At 48.2% G+C, this 17,483-nt stretch overlaps 1 protein-coding gene across 10 annotated transcripts in view; it reads right to left on the reverse strand.

The window, feature by feature from the left end:
- The window catches only part of PLB1 (phospholipase B1), a 170,942-nt gene extending 156,286 nt beyond the window's left edge, over positions 1-14,656 (reverse strand). For 2 of the 10 annotated variants that reach the window (XM_045054757.1, XM_045054753.1), the window contains exons 1-2: positions 12,678-14,651; positions 12,368-12,545 (exon numbers count right to left, since the gene is read on the reverse strand). The gene's annotated coding sequence lies outside the window, so the exon portion shown is untranslated. The other 8 variants (XM_045054759.1, XM_045054758.1, XM_045054766.1 and 5 more) reach the window with 6 other exon arrangements.
- Between the last annotated feature and the right edge of the window lie 2,827 nt (positions 14,657-17,483).

Here is a 17,483-nt window from a genome sequence, read left to right on the forward strand (position 1 = left end):
AGAATTTTCTTTAACCTCCAAGTATTTGTGGTCTTTCCAATTTTTTTCTTGTGGTTGATTTCAAGTTTCATAGCATTTTCATCGTGGTCTGAAAATATGCATGGTATGATCTTGATCTTTTGGTACCTGTTGAGGGCTGCGCTGTGACCCAGTATGTGATCTATTCTGGGGAATGTTCCATGTGCACTTGAGAAGAATGTGTATTCTGCTACTTTAGGATAAAATGTTAAGCCTATCTGGTCCAGTGTGTCACTCAGAGCGTTGTTTCCTTGTTGATTCTCTGCTTAGATGGTCTGTCCATTGCTGTAAGTGGAGTGTTACAGTCCCCTACTATTATGGCATTATTGTCAATGAGTTTCTTCATGTTTGTGATTAAATGATTTATATATTTGGGTGTTCCAAGTTGGGGGCATAAATATTTACAATTGTTAGATCTTCTTGGTGGATAGACCCTTTAATTATGATATAATGCCCTTTTTCATCTCTTGTTACATTCTTTGTTTTAAAATCTAGTTTGCCTGATAGAAGTATGGCTACTCTGGCTTTCTTTTGACATCCATTAGCATGATAAATGGTTCTCTTTCAATCTGCAAGTGTCTTTAGGTCTAAAATGAGTCTCTTGTATGCAGCATATAGATGGATGTGGGTTTTTTTTTTTATCCATTCTGATACCCTATGTCTTTTGATTGGAGCATTTAGTCCATTTACATTCAGAGTGATTATTGAAAGATATGAATTTAGTGCCATTGTGTTACCTGTTGAGATGGTGTTTCTGGTAATGTTCTCTGGTCCTTTGTAGCCTTTGTTGCTTTGGTCTTTTTTTTTTCCTCCACTCAAAGAGTCCCCCTAAAAATGTCTTGCAGGACTGGATTAGGGTCATGAACTGCTTTAGTTTTTGTTTGCCAGGCACAGGGTTGGGAAGAGGGGAGAGTTGGTGTAAGTTGGTCTGCCTCCACTGGGAGCCACTGTGTTGCTCTCTGAAATCCCACCATGCTAGTGTTAGGGGGGAAATGTTGCAACTCTAATCTCTCGGCCCTAGACAGGGGATCTCACATGCCCCTACTGTTCAGCTAGCCCTCACAGATAGGAAGGGCAGTCAGCTTGCCCTGCACCATAGCTCTCCTGTATTTTTTCTTTGGCATGCTGCTGGGATTCAAAACTCAAAGTCTTAAGGGGTCCGGCATCATGCAGACCTGCCCCCTTCTCCAGAGTAGAGCCTCTCCACTCTGCATCTGATGTCCTTTGTCCCAGAAAAACAATCTTAACCCTGCACAGTGTGTGGAATCTACGGTGTAGCACATCTAAGAGTAGCAAAAAGGTTATATGCCCTCTGTGTGTGCCTCTGTCCCCTGCTGATGATAGGTCTTTTGCTGGTGCCTATGGGATCTTTTGTCCTTGGAGAGGCAATATACCCTCTTCCAAAAGTACTCCAGGAAGGGGAATGTTCTCTGCCACTGTGCCTGGATATTCCTACACCATGTTATGTACTCCAGGGCCAGCACCCTCTTCCCCAGGAGCATGCACCACAGCTCCACTCTGGAGAAAGTCGTGCACTTCCAAAACCTCAGCGTGAGCTCTACAAGCGGTCTGCAAAAAAAACCCTGCCACACTCAGTATCTCTCACTCCCCAGTTCATGGTCCAGAGAGGTTTCCCTTTTGTGTGAATCCAATGCCACATTCTCACGTTCCTCTCTCTTTCTCTCCCTTTTGTCTCTTCATGGAAAGGGTTCCCTCCTCTCTGCAGCACTGCTGTTTTCTCTCCCTCAGCTCACTTCCATGCACCTTGCACCTGCCACACTGTCTCCCTCCAACCTTGGAAATACTTCTGCCACTCCACAGATCAATTTCCTGGATGTTCAAAGTGATCTGACTGCACTAAAGCTGTGTTTGAGAAATGAGGAAAGTCCAGGGTCCCCCTATTTCTTCACCATCTTAACTCTTCCCATAGCAGATCATAATTTTAAAGTGGCTGTTATAACTATGCTTCATGAAGTAAGGGATTACATGTTTATAATAAATGAAAAGAGAAATAAACTATTTAAAAAAACTAAATGGCAATTCTAGAACAGAAAAAAAATTAATATTTGAAATTAAAAATTCAGTGGGTAGGCTTAACAACAGAATGAAGACACCAAAGGAAAAAAATCAAAGACCTTGGGGCACCTGGGTGGCTCAGTCAGTTGAGTGTCTGACTTCAGCTGATATCATGATCTCACGGTTCATGAGTTTGAGCCCCACGTCAGGCTCTGTGCTGACGGCTCAGAGCCTGGAGCCTGCTTTGGATTCTGTGTCTCGATCTTTCTGCCCCTCCCCCACTCACATTCTGTGTGTATGTCTCTCTCTCTCAAGAATAAACATTAAAAAAAAGTCAAAGACCTTGAAGTTAGATCAGTAGAAAGTATCTAGTCTGAAGAACAAAGAGAAAAAAGCTTGAGAAAAAAAAATGAACAGAGACTCAGAAAGCTATGAAACAATCCCAAAATGTCTAACACATGTAACTGACTCTTCTCTTGAAGGGGAGAAACTACCAAAGAGAATAAAATTTTTTTGAAGAAACAATAGCCCAAATTTAGTAAAAGACATGCATTTGCAGATTCAAGAAGCCCAGTATATTCCAAGTAGCATAAATACAAAGAAAACTTCCCTTAGACACACTGTAGTCAAACTGCTGAAAATCAAAGATAAAGGGAAAATCTTGAAGGTAGCCAGAAAAAAAAATTACATTTCATATGAGAATAGGAGGAATAACTCAAATGATCCTGAGTTCTCATCAGAAACAATGGAGGCCAATATCTGGTAAAGGGTTAATATCCAAACTATACAAGGAACTCATAAACTCAATAGCAGAAAAACAACCCAATTAAAAAATGGGTAAAGGACCTAAATAGACATTTTTCTGAAAAAGACATACTGGTACATGAAAAGGTGTTCAACATAACTGATCATCAATTAGATGCAAATCAAAACCACAATGAGATATCACCTCATGCTTGTTAGAATGGCTACTATCAAAAAGACAAGAGAAAAATGTTAGTGAGGATGTGGAGAAAAGGGAATGCTCGTACACTGTTGGTGGAAGTAAAGTGGTATGACCACTATGGAAAACAGTCTGAAGCTTTCTCAAGAAATCAAAGATAGAATCACCATACGATCTGTAAGTCCCACTTCTGGGTGTATGTCCAAAGGAAGTGAAACCATTATCTCAAAGAGGTATCTGTACTTCCATGTTCATTGTAGCACTATTCACAATAGCTAAAGCATGGAAACAACCTAAGTGTCCGACAACAGGTGAATCAAGAAAATGTGATATATTTATACAATGAGATGCCATTCAGTCTTAGAGAGGAAATCCTGTCACTTACAACAACATGGATGGACCTTGAGGGCATTATGCTAAGTGAAATAAATCAGAGAAAGAGAGAAAGACAAATACTGCATGGTATCACTTATATGTGGAATCTTAAAAAAAAAAAGTCAAATGTATAGAAACAGAGGAGAAAAGTGGTTGCCAGGGGGCTAGAGGATAAGGAAAATAGGTTGGTAAAGACTACAAACTTCAGCTATAAGATGAATAAGGTCTGAGGATCTCATGTGTAGCACAGTAACTATAGTTGAGAACACTGCATTGTATAATTGAATGTTTCTAAAAGAGTAGAATTTAAATGTTCTCATCACCCACCCCCACAAAAGGTAAATATATGAGGTGATGGATGTGTTAATTAACTCAATGGGGGGAATCCTTTCACAATGTGTGTGTGTGTGTATGTGTATAAAATCACATGTTGTACACTTTAAATACCTTATCAATGTTGTCAATTATACCTCAATAAAACTGAAAGAAAGAAAACAAATAATTGAGGCCAGAAACCAGCGGGCCAACATCTCTAAAGAACTGAAAGTAAGAACTTTTCAAAGCAGCATTCTATATCCAGCAAAACTATCCTTTAAAAACAAAAGTAAAATAAAGGTATTTCCAGATAAAGGGAAACTTAAAAAATTCACCATTAGCAGATCTTAGTGCAAAAAATGTTAAAGTTCTCAGGCTGAAGCCAAATAATGTAAGAGGGGAAATTTGGATCATTAGAAACAAAGGAAGAGGATAGGAAATGGTAAACAGCTAGGTAAATACAAAATCAAATCTCTCATCCCCACTCTGCTCCACCCAAGCCTGTTTTTCCAGTAGGTTTACTTATCTCAGTGATTAAAACTCCATTTTCACAGTTTCCCAGGCAAAAACAAAAACAAAAACAAAGCCTTGGCATGAGCTCTTCTTCCTCTCACACCCCAGCAAGTGTTCTTGGCTCTACTTTCCAATCAATATATATTCAGAATCTGACCGTTCTTTTTTATCCCTATTTACCTTCCTGGTCCAAGCCCCTGCTATCTCTCACCTGGATTACTGCAATAGTCTGTTCATCAATCCTCCCTAATTTACCCTTGCTACCACACAGTAAATGGCACACGACACAGTCACTCTGCTGGTCAACACTCTCCATTGGCTTCCCACCTCGCCCAGAAAAGAACAGAATTCTTGTCACAGTCTACAAAGTCCCCATGTGGTATGACCCCTGCCACTTCTCTGCCCTTCTTCCCCCACCCCCTCTCCTTGCTTACTCTGATCTGGCCACCTTGGCTTCCTTGCTGTTCCACAAACACATTAGCATACTCCTGCCTCCGGGACTCACTTCTCTCCCCATTACTCTTTTCTGATATGTAAGAGCAGGCTCATTCCTTCACTTCTCTGTCTACATGATGCCTTATCCATCCTAACCATCCTAAATAAACCAACGATACAACATACATTCTCTTCCTCCCGTCTTATGTTAGTTTTCTGCATAACACTTATTGTCTTCATATTTAAATGTTTGTTGAACAAATGAATGGCCCAAATACCTAGAATACAAGGCTGAAGGCTCAGATAAAGGCCTAAGAGAGCTCAAAGGAGGAAACAAATATTTATTGAGCATCACCCGTTTCTAGCACTGTTGGCTAAGTTATATCATGTGATCTTCATGACCATCCTGTTAACTAATTTGTTGTCATTAATTTAGAGAGAGATATTGAGGCCTAGAGAGGTAAAGAGATTGCCAAGGTTACGTGCATAGTAAATGGTGGCAGAATTCAAACCTAGATCTTTATAATTTCATTTAGATATTCATTTCATAACTCAGCTCCCCAAACCGTATCTGGTTCAGGTGAGGGAAGAGGGAGGAAGTATCTGGAACAGTTTCCTGGAAGAGGTGGCACCTTGGTTCCTGTGAGATAATAAAAAAAGTATCCATTAGTCTGTCCCTGGTTCCTAGCACAGAACTGCTAAAACCCTTGTAATTCCCTAAGTGATAAGAGCACTAGAAGCATCTTTTGTTCTAATATTTGGTCTTTGACCCTAGTTCCTGACACAGGGCTTCTAAATCCCTTGGAATTTCCTGGATGACAGCAGTATCTTTTGTTCTATTGAGGTGACTCTTGGTGGGCTTCTGGATGAGGGCCGGTCACCAGAACGACAAAGCCATAATGAGAAGCTTGGAATTTTCAGCCCTATGCCCCCATTCTCCAGAGAGGGAGGATGGGCTGGAAATGGACTTAATAACTTGATTACACCTACATGATGAAGCTTCCATAAAATCCCAATTGTATGGGGTTTGGAGAGCTTCCAGGTTGGTAAACATGTGGAGGTTCTGGGAGAGTGGAGTGCTCAGAGAGGGCATGGAAGCTTCTCATCCTTTCCCATGTATCCTGCCCGATACATCTCTTCCATCTGGATGTTCATCTGTAACCTCTATCATATCCATTTAAAATAAATATAAGCATTAAACTGTTTTCCTGAGTTCTGTGGGCCACTCTAGCAAATTAATCAAACCTGAAAAGGGGGTTGTGGGAATCTCCAATTTATAGCTGATCAGTTAGAAGCATGGGTGACAACCTGGACTTTCAACTGGAATCTGAAGTGAGGGGGTGGGGGACAGTCTTGTAGGACTGAGCCCTTAACCTGTGGGACCTGATGCTACCTCCAGGTAGACAACGTCTGAATTAAGTTAGGACACCCAGCTGATGTCTCAGAATTGCTAGGTGTGGGGAAAACCCCACACATCTGGTGTCAGAAGTGTTGCAAGTGTGATAGTAGTATGAGTAAAGGAGACACATAGGAAAGTTTCTCCTAACATAGTTCCAAGGGATTAGGTATAGGCAAGAGGTTAGCATTGCTCACGCTTACAAGGAGTTGGATGGAGTATAAATTTGCTAAAAGTAAAGGGACGTTCTAAGACATATTATGTAAGAGATGAGGTGATACCGAGAGCAACCCTTTCTGCTTCACAATTCTGCCTAAATTTCTCAACAATTACAGTTGTCCCCAACTGGAGCCAGTGACCTAGACAGTAAGGATTGTGAAACTGAATAAAGTGGAGCCAGGAGGCCAGAAGGGGGAGCTCTCACACTGTACCACTCACAGCACTTCTCAGACCCAACAGATAGAGTTGTATCTTGAATTCACAACCCAACCAGGAAAAGCCTATTTTACTGACTCAGAAAGAGAAAGGAAGATTTTCTCCTTGCCTGGCAACAAACCAGCCAATGAGAGACTCACAACTCAGCCAATGAAAAGCCACTACGACTCCCATTTTACTCCAATGGACTTTTCATTTACAACAGCCCCTCCCAACTCCCCCTTCTACTCTGTATAGCAGTGTTCCTCTCCTTTGTGCTCCCCACTTGCCTATGGCTTTTGCTGTAGCTGGCTTGTCCCGAATTGCAATTCCTCTGTGATTCCTGAATAAACCCGTTTTGCTGGGAAAAAGACTGGCCGTTTCACTTCCTTTTTTTGTTAGTTTGTTTTAATGTTTATTTATTATTTTGAGAGAGACAGAGCATGAACAGGGGAGAAGCAGAGAGAGAAGGAGACACAGAATCTGGGGCAGGCTTTAGGCTCTCAGCAGTCAGCACAGAGCCCGATGCAGGGCTTGAACTCACAGACCGGGAGATCATGACCTGAGCTGAAGTCAACACTCAACCGACTGAGCCACCCAGGTGCTCCCTGGCTGTTTTACTTCTAAGGTCAACAGGATGATAATCTAATGATCTCTTATCCTTATAGATTGCTTTAGAGTTTACAAAGTACTTTCACATATACTACCTCATTGATCCTGTGACAGTTCTGTAACTAGGATAGGGCAAGTATTATTTTCCCCATTTCATATATGAGGAAGTGAAGGCTCAGTTATTAGACACCAACACAGGTCTTTCCACTTGAGGGTCAGTGCTCTTTCAAGGTAGTGAGATCTCCAGCCTTGAAGTGTTTGGTGGAAGACACAGGACTCCATGTCAGATTGGGGTGTGTGTGTGTGTGTGTGTGTGTGTGTGTGTGTGTGAGAACAATGGTAAAAGAACAAGACAAACTCTGTGGATTTCATGATCCTGGTTCAATCAGTTTTATAAACAAGTATTTATGATAAAATATATACAGATGGTCCCAGACTTACGACGGTTTATGATTTTCCTACTTTATGATGGTGTGAAAGTGATACACAGTAGACATTGTACTTTGAGTTTTGAATATTGGTCTTTTCCCAGGCCAGTGATATGCACATACCCTCTTCTGACCCTGAGCACTGGCATCAAGCTGCAGCTCCCAGTCAGCCACGTGATCATGAGATGAGCAGTCAACACACTTACAGTCCTCTGTAACCATACACCTGTTCTGTTTTTGACCTTCAGTATAGCATTCAATAAATTACATAAGATATTCAACACTATTACGAAATCGTTTCTGTGTTCGATGATTTTGCCCAGCTGTAGGTTCACATAAGTGTTCTCGGCACATTTAAGCTCAGCTAGGCTAAGCTATGATATTCAGCATTTTCAACTTACAATATTTTCTTTAATTTTTTAATTTTATTTTTTCAAGCATGTGCTTGAGAGAGCGTGCACAAGCAGGGGAGAGGGGCAGAGGGAGAGAAAGAGAGAATCTTAAGCAGGCTCCATGCTCAGTGCAGAGTCTGACATGGGGCTCGATCCCATGACCCTGGGATCATGACCTGAGCAGAAATCAAGAGACGCTCAACCGACTGAGCCACCCAGGTGCCCCACCTTACGATATTTTTAATTTATGGTGAGTCTGTCAGAACATAATCTGATTGCAAATGGAGGAAGATCTGTGTAACATAAAATTTAACATTGTAATCATTAAAAAAATGTTTTTTAACATTTATTTTTGAGACAGGGAGAGACAGCATGAACGGGGGAGGGTCAGAAAGAGAGGGAGACACAGAATCTGAAACAGGCTCCAGGCTCTGAGCCGTCAGCACAGAGTCTGACACGGGGCTCGAACTCGCGGACCGCGAGATCATGACCTGAGCCGAAGGCGGATGCTTAACCGACTGAGCCACCCAGGCACCCCAGTAATCATTTTTAAATGTACAGTTCAGTGACATTAGGTGCATTCACAATGTTTTGCAACCATCACCACTGTTTTCGGAATTTTTTTTGTCATCCCAAACTAAAACTCTGTACCCATTAAACAATAACTCTCCGTTCTCCTGAAAACTATCATTCTACTTTCTGTCTCTAGGAATGTAACTATTCTGGGCACCTCGTAAGAGTACAAATACAATATTTGTCCTCTTGTGTCTGGCTTAATTCACTTGGCAAAATGTTTTGTGGCATTTATCAGAATTTCACTCCTTTTTAAGCCTGAATGATATTCATCATATATTTTTACCACATTTTGGGATTTTTTCATTGTTGCCATGGTTCAGTCTTGCTGACAAAAGACCGCAGCCTCCTTCATCAGAAATATTTTTCTTTAGGCTGCCAGTCCTAAGATCAAAATATACCAGCATACTATCTCCTTACCCCAGGGAAGCTCCTCCTACCCCCACCCCCCATGCAAGCAGGGCTATTTGCACAGAGAATTAGCTACTTGGGATCGGATCCCATTGTGAGGACTAGACTTCCTAGAAGTTTCTAGTCCTCTAGAAGACAGTACTGTGCAAGGGCCAGGCACTAGAACTTCCCTTTCCTTGAAGAATAGAAATGGCAAAATATTCCAGTTCCTCTTCCTTCCCCAAACTCAGAAATGTAGCCCAGCTGCTCAAATTGCCTGGGCCAGGGAGTGAGAGAAAGGTAGCCCGTGGGGAACACAGTTTTTCCCCTGTTCCTTCACACAATCTCCCAAGAACCCTCCATCCTGCGTAGCCACTGCCCACTAAATGCCAGAACAGGGTGGTGTGGCCACCTGTTGGGCACCGGGGGTGGTGCAGCCTTGGGGCCCAGAGAGGCCACAAGGTCCACACAGGGATCCCTGCTCGACGCCATCACTGGGGAAGGAAAGGGCTTGCAGGCTGAAATTGTTTCTGGAGAAGCTAGATAAAAAGCAAAAATAAAAAACAAAAGCAGCCCCTACATCCAGACAATGGAATTTAATTCAGCTCTAAAAAAGAAATGAGCGATCAAGCTTAAAAAGACACAGGAAACTTAAATGCAAATTGCTAAGTGAAGGCAGCCAATCTGAACAGGCTACATACTGTGTGATTCCAAAGATAGAACATTCTGGAAAAGGTAAAACTGGAGACAATAAAAAGATCAGTTGTAGCCAGGGGTTGTGGGGGCAGGGAGGGAGAGAAGAATGAGTAGGCTAAGCACAGGGCATTTCTGGAGCAGTGAGACCACTCGGTAGGGTACTATAATGGTGGATACATGCTGTCATACATCTGTCAAAACCCAGGGAATGTGCAACACTGGGAGTGATCCTTAATGAAAACAATGGACTCGGGGTGATTGTGATGTGTCAGTACAGGCTCACGGAATGGAACCAATGCTCCCCTCTAGAGGCGGGTGTTGGTGGTGCTAGAGGCCGGGGGTGGGGGTGGGCAGGGGGGGGATATGGGAACTCTTTGTACTAGCTGTTCAGTTTTGTTGTGAACCTGAAACCGCTCTAAAATATAAAGTCTACAAAACCAAACTCTGTGCTGTGTCACAAGGAGGGCCACTTTGATCCTTACAGCAGTCAGTCACTCCGTTCCAGACTCAGAAAGCCCTGCTGTCCCCCAGGAGCCCTCACAGCCCCTCTCTCTCTCCTGGTGCCTTTTCCCCATGGGCAGGCACAACAGCCACTCCTTCACCTTTTTCGCGAAGTGTAGGAAGAAGCTCTCTAGAGTCGCTTCAAGTCCTCTGTTCTATTCCAGCTTAAATGTCGCCTCCTCGTGAGGTCTTCCTTGACCACCCTGACCCCCAGCCTCTGCCCATCCCATCTGTTTTGGGCCCAGCCCTCATCACTACCTCAAATTAGCTACTCGCTTACACATTTCTTTTATATTGCCCCATGACAGAATATAAGCCCCACCAAGGCAGGCACTGTCCCTAGTGCTCAGAACAGTGGGTGGCACAGAGTAAGAGCTCAAAAAGGCTTGTTGACGGACTGAATAGTTGTGTTACCGACCAGCTGCATGACCTGGGGCAAGGCAGTTAAACTTCTCCGGACCCCAGTCTCCTCATCTGTAAAATGGGCAATTAGACTTAATGATCATCATCTCTTCTTGCTGCAGTGCTCTGAGCATTCCAGCAAGCGTCAGAATGACCTTGTTATTCCACTTGAGGGCTTCTGCCAGGCCACGGGGTGACTGCGAGGTATTCAGGGAGAGAATTCCTAGCGACCCAACGTTGCCTGACCTCCCCGGGCTAGGTGTGTGGGTGGAGAGGTCCAAATGTGTGCTGGGTGGGGGCGCCTGGGTGGCTCAGTCAGTTAAGCATCTGACTCTCTATTTTGGCTCAGGTCGTGATTTCACGGTTGTGGGATTGAGCCCCGTGTTGGGCTCTGCGCTGACAGCACGGGGCCTGCTTGCGATTCTCTCTCTCTCCCCCCACCTCTTTCTGCTGCTCCCCTGCTTGTGCTTGCACGCTCTCTTTCAAATATAGTTTTTTAAAAAGGGGTGCCGGATGATTTGAGGCTCGGGGGAGTCCCTAGAAGTACATTCTAGGAGTCCCCTAGAACGTAAACTCCAAGACAGCAAGGATCTTGTGTTTGTCTATCCCACGTGCCGAGAACAGTGCCTGGCACACAGTAGCCTCCATAGTGGGTGAGTGAAGCACACACAGTGCAGGTGTTTCCCTTCCCGGGCGAGTATTGTCTGGGTCATGTGTGGGATGAAAATAGCAATGATCGTCCCTCCCACTGGCGGAGCCCTCTGCAAAGTGTTTGCACCTGCATCATCTCATGTGCGCCTCATGACAACCCCACGAGATTAGTCCCATTAAGTGTTATTATCCCCAATTTACGGATGAGCTAACTGAGGCTCAAGGAATTTGACCTGCTCAAGGCCACATAGCTGGTAAATGGCAGAGCCTGATCTCGGACCCAGGCTTTCTTTTGTTCCGGACCCAGTGCTTGGGTGTGTTGCCAGTCACGCAAAGCCCTGAGTGTGAGGAGAAGGAAGCCTGGTGTTACAGCCAGGCCCTGAAGAGAGAAAAAGAGGAACAGAGAAAAGTGCTATGAGCCCCGGAGAGTTCATGGGGCTGAGCCCACGGTGTGCTGGCTGGGGTGGAGGCTAAGTGAGCAGCAGGGGGACGGGGCAGAGACCCCCCCCCCTTCCAACAGAGGCCGAAGACCCCATGCAGGGAGCTGCTAGAGAGACTGCTAGCCTCACGTAGGCTCCACTGCCCCTCAGGCCCAGACACGCACGGCTCCAGAAAGGTCCTTCACAGGGCACAGAAGCCAAGGATGTGGGCAAACTGGTTTGAGGCACACAAAAGCCAACTCAAAGCTTCTTCCCTTTCCCGCACGATGCACGTACCTGCCCCTCACCCCTACGCCAAGGAGAACTCTTCAAAATGACATTTACCCACCTCCAAATCTGACTTTGCCAAAGTCACTCTCGTGTCACCCCGAGTCATACCTACACACACAGCCGCCCAGACTGCTCCCCGTGGGGGCCCCCAAGCACAGCCCTGTCCTGCCCTCACCCACCTCCACCTGTGGAAGCCGTCTGGCCTCATCCTGCAGAATCTTCTCTGCTTTCTGGGCCTAAAGTGCCTGCCCTCTCCTGTATGCCAAAGCCTGCGGCAGGCCCTCTGCCCTGGCTCCTACCACTGGAGCCTTCCACACCGTTAATGCATATGTGTGACTACTTCCCCTCCGCAGCTGTCAACCCAACCCCCCAACCCCCGTGGGTAAAACTCAAGCCCCCGGGCTGGGCCCGACCTGGCACAGGGGTCACAGAAGCGGTCACCTTGCACCAGCCCACGGCAGGGAGCCCCGGGGGGGGGGGGTCAGAGGCCATCACACATCCCTGAGGACTTTTCCCCAGAAGCCACCAGGCAGCGATGAGGAAATGGAAGGTGGGGTAGAGGCCGGAACAAATGGGAGCCCACACACCTGCCTGTGTTAGTCACCGAGGGCGTGCAGCCGAGCCGAAGTCATCTCTAAAGCTGGTGCAAGCAGGACAGGTGGGAAGAGGGAGGGCCCATCTGCAAAACCGGTGGGAAGACGCACTGGGTCAAAATGTCCTTCTCTTGCGGGAGGGACGGTTTTCCTTCCGGACTCCACAGTAAGACTCGAAATAGCAAGAAGAGGATGTCTTGATCAATCACAGGCTATACTTTGGGTTTGCTCCATCAGTCAGTATGGGCTGGGCCCCGTGGCCTCCCCTCCTGCTGTGTGCCAGACCCTAGAACTTAGATTCTACCTTCTGGCTTCAGATGGAGCTTGGGACACAGCTTTCCCTGCCTGCCGCTCTGGAAATGGGCGCCAGAGCTCCACCAAACAGACGGTTATTACCGCCAAGTGTAGCTAATAGTTATTTATTGATCACATGTTCGTTGATTGCCTACGCTCCTGGGCCTCGTGCTAAGGGCTTCACACGCATTCTCATTTACTTAGTGGGGTGGCTCCCGCAGATGATTCTGGTGGCTCCTGTGGGGAGGGGGCGAATCCAACCTGGGTGGGGTGACCAGATGCCCTGACTTGCCCCGGACAGTCCCGTTATATGTCTGTTGTCCCAGTATCACCATCAACAGAGCCACCTCTCACTCTCAGAAGTGACCTGATGAGGAGATAAATGATGGGTTTGGGGGACTCTCCCTGGCCTGGCGCCTGGGAGCTGTGTGATGCACCTGTTCCCCAGAGAGCCACCCGGGCGTTGCCAGGCGGACACTAGAGGGCGCCAGTCAGTTGTGCTTGGCCTTTGCATCTCCAGAGGGCCCAGCAGCCCTGCAAGGCCAGTCTTGGGAAAGCAGAGGCGGCAGGTGGGGGGTGAGCTGGGAGAATACCCAACAGAGCCCTGGCTGAGCCCCTTCCTGGCCTAGATCCAGCCTGGCCCACCTCCTCTTCCACCCCCCATCCACCCAGCCCAGCTCCTGAGCAGACAGAGCCCTCTCCCTCCAGGGACCTGGGAATCCTATGAGGGAGGAGGGGTCCCGGCACTGTTTCCGTCTCTTCCATTTCAGCCTGGCCAGGCCCCTGCCAGCCGCTTCCCCAGGATGTCGGATCCAGTATGGTTCACCCTGGGCTGGAGGCCTCAGACCATGAGGCCTGGGACTGGGCTGCAGGTGGTCGTTCTGGAAAAAGTAACGAGCAGGCCAGGTATCAAGGAAACTCCTCAGCCCTCCAAGGGGTGGGTGTGGGAGTGAGGAGGACAGGGGACAGGAGGTAGAAGGGCTGATAGAGCACTTGGTTGGTTGTGTGTGTGTGTGGCGGGGGGGGTGGGTGGGACTGGCCTTCTCCTCCTTAACCCACTCTCACTAGCCTTGAGAACTCAGGCACAATGCTCAGGCCTCAGTGTCCTCTCCCTTGGAGGGGTCAGAAGGCTTGTGGCCCACAAAGAGCCCACAGCTCACCATCCTGGCCTGGCCACTGCCCCACCCAGCACTCTGCCCTGCAATCACAATCAGACGCAAGATTGGTCTCCAGGGGGACAAACTGTTCCCGTTCAGACAAAACCCTGGCCCCGGCCCAGATGACTCCTCTCCAGCAGTGGGTCTGAGATTGCTGGGGCACCGAGGCCCAGAGCAGGGGCGAGCACGTCTGCTTCGTTAAACCGGACGCCCCCAGGCATCTATCTTCAGTCCTCTCCCTGAGAAGGCTGCACCAAGGGCAGGCCTGGGGAATGTTAGAAGTGCTTTGGTGCCCAACAGACTTGGACATGGGTTGCAGCTCTGATGTTGGTAGCTGGGTGACGGTTGGCGAGTCATTTAACTTCTCTAAGCCTCAGATGACTCACCTGCAAAAGGTACTCAGAAGATCTATTTCGTAAGCTGGTGTAAGATTAAATGCAATGACGAATATAAAGTGCACAGCTCAGGGCCTGGCACCCAAGTGAACAGCGAGCAGTGCTCACAGTGGAGGACGCCCAGAGCAGCGCCAGCGTGGCCCTTTAGCCCCAGCCCAGCTTTCCCTCTGTCACAGGAGTCCTTGTCCGTGAGAGAAGAACAAAGACGGACCTTGCAATGCAATGTGGTACGCGTGATACACACGGCTGAACCTTCTGTTTGACAGTGACATTGATGGATGTAGGCAGCCATGGATGCCTCCATGCCAACAGTTTCAACCTTTTCAAGAATCACTCATTCAGGGGCGCCTGGGTGGCTCAGTCGGTTAAGCATCCAATTCTTGATTTCGGCTCGGGTCATGATCTCACAGTTTGTGGGACGGAGCCCCGCATCGGTTTCCGTGCTGACAGAATGGAGCCTGCTTGAGATTCTCTTTCTTCCTCCCTCTCTCTCTGAAAATAAATAAAGAAGCATTTCAAAAAGAAAAAGGATCATTCATTCATTCATTCACTCATTCTTTCGTCCCAGATTACAACTGTTGTCCTGACATAATTATTAATAGCCTCCTTTCATTCTTGAAGTGTCCCAGTTTGGATGATAAATTATGTGATCGCCCTACTTTGCCAGATCCTGTGCTAGGCACTGGAGATTGGGAGAGGGATGATGGGCACTCCCCCTGCCCTCCAGGGCTCCCTCCACGGAGACTCTGGAATGCAGTGTGAAAAGTGGGGCTCGATGGCTCAGTCGGTTGAGCGTCCGACTTTGGCTCAGCTCGTGATCTCACGGTCTGTGAGTTCGAGCCCCGCGTCAGGCTCTCTGCTATCAGCGTAGAGCCTGCTTCAAATCTTCTGTTCCACTCTCTCTCTCTCATGCTCTCTACCTCAAAACTAAATAAACATTAAAAAAAAAAAAAGAGTTACAAATATCCCATCTGTTCTATGGGATCGTAGAACACGACAGTGACCTAGAGGCACACTCTGAATGGCCAGCCCCTCATAACTTACGCCAAAACACAACCCAACATTTTATGAAATGGGGGGGAGTCTTAAGGAAAAGGAAAGGAGGGGCAAAAGGAAATGAAAGAGACAGATGTCTCCCGAGGATGGCTGGGGCCCGTGGCCGGAGCAGTCACCTCTGGGCTCCTGCCTGATCATCTGTGTGGTGTTGGGGCAGGGTGACCGCCCTCCCCGAGGGGCAGTAGGCAGCCAGGCGTGAGTGTGTGGGCGAGGGTGGTGCCCCCCCACACCCATGCCAGAACCAGACATGCCTTGGAATGTGGAGGCTTTAAGAGGCCACACCCCATGTCAAACATCCTCCTCCTTCCCCCACCTATGTCCTCCTGGGTGCCCCCTCCGTTAGCCGGAGAGCACGAGAGCCCCATGTTTACAACGGGGTCTGTGTCTGTCCAACCGTAGGTGTCCCACGGCAATCCTATCTGTCCCATCTCTCATCTGGGGATACGTCTCATGGCTCTACGTCCCCATTACCCGAGAGTCGTGACTGGGTGAAAATCATGACAATTCACGGATCCTGGGGGAGTGTGGCCTTATTTAGATGTGCCGCCCCCAGAGGAGGAAGAGGCGGAAGGAGGGGGAGGGGGCTGAGAAGCAGACGGGAGTGAAAGGAGAAGAAAGAAGGCATAGGTGATTCTGAGAATTGAGGGTAGCTAGTGACGTCACCACGGGGAGTGTTTCACCCAGGTCAGTGGGTGGGGGCAAAGCATGGTGACTGGGGCCCTGTGACTCAGTTATGAGCCTGGCCCCTGTATCCAGAAGTCCTTCATTTAGTAAGTCATTAATTCTGTCAACACACGTTTATGGAGCTGTTATTATGTTTGAGACACTGGACTAGGCAGCAGGGAGGGAGAGCGAGCTGATGGGGGGCAGGGGGGGGGTGGTGCTGGGGGATCCAGGCCTGGAAGGAAGGGAAGTTCCCCTGCAGGGTGTAGGTATGCAGGGAGGTGGGGGGAGGCAAGTCTCCTCTCAGAGGGAGTGGCCAGGGAAGGGCCAGCCGGCTGGGATAAGTCCCCGTGGGAGGAGTAGGCAGAAGCCAGACAGAGGAAGGGGAAGGAGGGAGGGGTAGGGAGTTTCAGGCACAGGAAGGAGATTCGTGCTTGAAGGCACGGAGGGTGGGAGGGAAGGTTTGGGGAACTGTAAGTAGCTCCTGAGAGGGTGAAGGGAGAGGCAGCGAGAAATGAGCTTGAAGAGGTAAGAAGGAAGAGGTAAGAAGTAAGTCCTAAAGGAGTTCAGAGGCCATCTCCAGGTGGCGAGGCCCCCTGACGGGGAAAACCTGGGAGAGTGTGGTCAGCTCCCCCTCCTTGGGAGAGGAGACTCTTCGTGCGGTTCCGCAAGTGACTGATAGACCGATGCCTGGCTTGCTCAGGAGACAGGACGGGTTTCCGGGATGGACCTCTTACAGGGGTCCGGCCTGTGCTGGAGGTGCCACCAAGCATCCCCCACACCACCTCCAGCGACCCTCGGAGGTGTCCCCCAGTGGCCGGACGGAGAGGCTGAGGCACTTGAGGCAATGAGCTGGCCCTGGCTTCTCAGCCAAGAAGCGGGCCGAGCCAGGATCAGAAGCCAGGGCTGTCACAGCTTCCGAAGCTGGCCACCACGAGGCCTCCTTACGACCTCCTGGTTGAACTCACTTTCCAGGATATTTTACAGCTCCTTCTGGGCCACAGCCAGTTTCACAGGGTGCCCTTAACAACAGCCAGGCTTCCCTGTGATGTAGGGTCCCCTCAGCCTGGGCCCTCTCAGCCATGCCCTATCTGATCCCATCACAGATCCAGAAATCCTGGCTCCCTAGTCAAGGGCTGGGCAGCTCCTAGCTACGTGCTCCCTCACTGTCTCGAACCTCCATGTCTGGGGGGAAGCTACCGGGGTGGGGGGGGGTCCTCCTGAGGGAAGTGAGGCCACGTCCTCCTGTGAGGCCACAGCCCACCAAGATGATGAGGGCTCCCAGGAAGGACCGTCCCCATTGGAATCCTCTTTTGATAAAAGGAGATCCAGGTAAGAACCATGAGGATGGGCCCCCGGATACCAAGGGATTGTTTCTGTGTGAGCAATAGCCACATCTCCCTTGTTCAGGCCCATGGTGGTTCCTGTCCACACAGAAGGAAGGAGAGACCATTTCCAGCTGGCCTGGGGTGCCAACAGTGCCAATATTTCCTTGCTGGCAATAAATTCCCGAATATATTTTTGCGTCTCCCCTCTCACGTTAAA

Source organism: Felis catus, chromosome A3, assembly GCF_018350175.1.
Source record: "Felis catus isolate Fca126 chromosome A3, F.catus_Fca126_mat1.0, whole genome shotgun sequence".
Lineage (NCBI taxonomy): Eukaryota > Metazoa > Chordata > Mammalia > Carnivora > Felidae > Felis > Felis catus.